This window comes from Pinus tabuliformis, chromosome Q (assembly GCF_031772625.1).
Source record: "Pinus tabuliformis cultivar Carrire ecotype Pingquan chromosome Q, CPIR1, whole genome shotgun sequence".
Classification (NCBI taxonomy): domain Eukaryota; kingdom Viridiplantae; phylum Streptophyta; class Pinopsida; order Pinales; family Pinaceae; genus Pinus; species Pinus tabuliformis.
In genome coordinates this window covers 423,790,771-423,795,392 of record NC_142296.1, presented here as the reverse complement: position 1 = coordinate 423,795,392, position 4,622 = coordinate 423,790,771, and the positions used below count along the sequence as shown (strand labels likewise).

The window sequence follows — 4,622 nt, the reverse complement described above, 5'->3', positions numbered from 1 at the left end:
ATTTAATAATACATTACCATTTCTATTTCTATTTGTTATCAATTTATTTGTTATAATTGATAGCTACTTGTTTGCATTAAATAGCCATTGATAGATAGAAACATTATTTGACCCTTTTGATAGATGGTGTTCAGAACAACTCTCTGACTGACACAGGAGAGAAATTGCCATGCCATTCCCCAGTTTAAGAGTATTTCTTGAAGCTGTTATATTTAAATTTCCATCCATATTTTGATTTTGATTGGGATTGCCTTCGATTAGCAGTAAATGGCAGACCGCAGGTATAAAATATTTCCACAGAGATATTTGTAAATAATCATGGACTATACTGCAGTTGCCTTTTTGTAATTTCAAGTTGGTTTGCGGGTTAAAAATGTTTGATGTCAACCAGACCTTGATGCATGCACTGGCCAACCTTGGAAATCGGTGGACCCACGATGGTGGGTGGCGGCGTCGTCGTTTTACTGCATTCTTCTTTAGGGTTAGGGAGGCGTGGTTTCGAATCTGTGGCGAGGAGGCGTCAACGGCAGCGGCAGTGCTATGGTGGATTACACCAAAAGATTGGGGTACAGCAAAGAGATGAATATTCGAATGACAAAATCACTGCGATTCCTGCTCCTCACCATTCTGGGCGCAGTGCTGCTTTTGGTGTTCAGCAGCGACCTCATAAACAGAGTGGCTGTGTACAGTATCGTAAACCAAGCATTGGGTCCCAGCGTTCCTCATATACAGGAACCAGCTACTGGCAGGTCCCGGCCAAAGCGGTCCCAGGGCTGGTATCATTAATCAGACGGCGTTGTTATCCTATGCCGCGATAGAGTTAGGCGAGGCGGAGCAGCGCCAGCTGATCAGCGGTTTGCTGAACGATAGCGTTGGCAGCGACGCACACTCAATCAAATTTCACCAGGTGTTACGGACTTGGGTTCAGAACAAGCGATTCGAACCGCTGGTCATGGCGGAGCTTGGCGATCTGGTGAAAACACCCTTGGATCGCCACTACAACGTCACCAGGTCTCTCGAGATCCGACCCGGGCAACCCTACCGGAGTTGCGCCGTGGTGGGTAACAGCGGTATCCTGCTCCAGAAAAACCACGGACCGCTGATTGATTCCCACAAGATGGTAATTCGGCTCAGCAACGTCCACACCAGGGGTTTCGAAAAAAAAGTGGGCTCGAAAACCACTCTGGCGTTCATCAACAGCAGTATTCTGCATAGCTGCGCCAGGAGAGTTGGGTGTTTCTGCCATTCATACGGGGAAGGCGTTCCAATTATGATATACATCTGCCAGCCCGCCCAATTCATGGATTTCGTTCGCTGCAACGCGTCCCACAAGGGCCCCCTGCTCGTCACGGATGCCCGATTCGACAACCTGATTCCCTCAACATTTTTGTGGAGACCACCGGGAAACATCCGGGCAAATGGAGCGAGGCGCACGAAGGCCCAGTGTTCCATTACTCGTCTGGAATGCTGGCGGTGATGGTTGCATTGGGGATTTTCGAGAAGGTGAGTCTATTCGGCTATGGTAAGTCATGTCTGCGGAGGCAAAGCACCATTACCATACACATCAGAGTAGCGAGCTGAGGCTTCATGATTATGAAGCCGAGTATCGATTGTATAGTGATTTGGCTGATAGGTCACCCGATATACCTTTCCTAAGCGAGGCCGGCATCGAGCTTCCACCGGTGGAAATCTATTTATGAGGTTCCTTCTTTCTCTGTGATTAGATTCGTTTTCTATAGGCATCGGATTTTTGGATTTTTTTCGAAGTGTGCAGTATTCATCGATATTGCAGACTTATTACAAGAAAAATATGATGATCAATTGTAAGTAACATGTTTACATACAAAAGTTGATTTATATATATCTGTTTTCTTTTCTCCGTAGCAGTGATGTATAGTTTAACGCCATAAACAGAGTTTTGAAATGATGGAAAATGAAAACAAGAAAATTAAAAAAAATATATATATATGAATTAAATATATATAGATTTAAAACATGGCTTGGTAGGTCACTAAAAATTTGAAGTAAATGTGAATACAAATCATTTATAGGAAGTGACCTAATTTATCTAGAAATTATGTCATCATTAATTGGACTCAAAGCATTAAGAGGTATGACCTATTGGACATGAGTTAATAGCATTGAGGAGTTTGTTATGTTATTGATCCAAAAACCACCAACTTCTAATCCTTGGTTAAGATGTCTAGGGATATATTCCCTTAGTTTAAACACTAATGAGCAAGAGCTCATTTGGCCCCAAACCACTAGTGCGACCTCAATTATTTTTCAAAGGAAACACTCTAAGCCCTAGACCTCGATGGTACACCTATTGGTCTTCCTCTCACGCTAGATGTCACGCTAGATGTCGATCTTATCTCTCCTCGACTTGACACCATTCTCATACAATGAACCCACCCTGATAGTTGCACCATTCATCCCAACCTAAATTAGAGTTAATGGTTTAAGGGTTTAGGTGTCACAAGATCAAGTATATTTTATATTAAACAAAGAAATTGTTTGATGATAAAAATTAGAGGCATAGCTCTAAAAAAATTTGCTAGTTTTCTCATTTTAGGTTTTAGGGTAAATCTCTATGTATTAGGTAATTTCCATTGTTTTACTATTTTGGTTATTAAGAATCTATATATGCATTACATTGTTGTATAGGATTTAAAACATACAGGAAACACCATACATGATCCTTTTATGGATGGACCAAATCCTGTTGATTGACCTCTTTAAGGAGTAGACCTTTTAATGAGCTAGGCTTCAATGCAATCTTTAAGAAGTAGACCTTTTAATGACCTAAGATTCAATGCAATCAATACAAGCTAGGAAGACTCCATCCTTATTTATAGTTAACTAGAAAACCCTAATGATAACCCAATTCTATCTATCTACCACATTACATTGATTCCATGATAACTAACCACCTAGCCTTATTTGATAATAAACATAGTGGACCTATGACACACTACATGAATGGTCCACAAAACTACATTATTATTATTCTAATGGGCCCTTTAACCTCCCATTACAACCCTAGGGAAGATCACAATGATTATAATAAAATTATGCATGCAATAATAGAAAGGAAACATAATTATGCATGCAAAAATGACAAGGCAATATTATGATTATTACAATAAAATGTGAACTAAAATTCCTTTTTAACAAAATAAATATTATGATTATGAAAATAATATGTGAACTAAAATTCCTTCTTAATTAGATACTAATAGAGCCTCAGATTTTACCTAGTGCAGAGCCGCAAAATTCACTACAATTGTGCATTACTGCTAAAGTTACTACATAATTGAATCATCTTAACCATTTTTTTAGTTCTTAAGAATAATCCTTCAAATGATTGAGATTATAACATATGATTTGAGATATGTGGATAATTCTTGTATAAATACAAACACTCAACTCTTACCGAATAATGAAGGTATTTTATATTCCATGGCTTAAATTTAAAATCTTTCATGCATTTCTAGTCCTCACCATATAAATTTAATTTCTTTGTTCATTGCCATGAAAATTTATAAATATAGATTTAACTTCTTTGTTCATTGCCATGAAAATGTATAAATATAGTAAGATGTTTGAGGGAATTATTGACTTGACTATTTATAAAGCATGAGAAGGTGTTCTAGCTGAGAACACAAGGTTTTCATGCCCTTTTTCTATGGAAGCACTAAATTTTTTGGGGACCAATATTTCTCCCCAATGAAAGAGTATATGCCATTGTTAAAAGTGAATGCAAAATATATAATAGCCTAGCCAAGATCAAAGCCCTTGATACACAACTCTTTATTTATCAATTTGTGCCTACAACATTGTTAGGCCCAATGGAAATAATGAAAGTGGAACAATATAAAGGATTTCCCTAAATATAAACATACTAATTGATATAATTTTTTTTCCATAAACATACTAATGGATATAAGTTGTTTTCCATAAGCCCATTTGGATGTTTTTTCAATAGGTTGTGGTGATTAGTATCAGGGTTAATCACATCATAAGGCATTTCCCTCTGAAAAGAACTCCCCTCTCATATTATGTGTACATTTGTGTGTCCTTGATTTAGGGTGTTAGACGATTAAAATAATTTGAACCATCCAATTCATTTACCTGATATTAATTTAGTTACAACCAACAGTTAGGTAAATGGAAATTATTGAGCTTGGAATGTATAATTATGAAACCCTCTTTCCCGATTCCATATTCGTCATGGAGGGCGTGCTGAGGAGCAGGATGTTTGTAGAGTTTATGAGTTTGCTGCCACTGCTTCCATTACTTCAAAATCACTCATATTTTCTTGCACACCATCAAAATTCACATCTTTAGATGAATGAATGGATGCAGATGAAGATGTTCCATATTATACTCTTTCATCCACTACCGCCCCATATGAGTCCACATGCATGCCCACCATTTCAGGTTTTAAAATTCTTCTAGATCTACAACTGGTTTCAATAGACTCCCATCTCAACACTGTTTCTTCTGGTAACAACCTCTTCAGAATCTCTATCATCTTGAAGTGAAGAGTTCCTCTCTTTGTTACAGTGAAGACATAAAAAAGTATGTCAACATCCTTCAATTTTAAGAGGTTTGTGCAG

The 4,622-nt window shown here is 38.0% G+C and overlaps 1 pseudogene; it reads left to right on the top strand.

The window, feature by feature from the left end:
* Positions 1–540: 540 nt before the first annotated feature.
* Positions 541–1,700, top strand: LOC149220012 (beta-1,6-galactosyltransferase GALT29A pseudogene; annotated as a pseudogene).
* Positions 1,701–4,622: the final 2,922 nt, after the last annotated feature.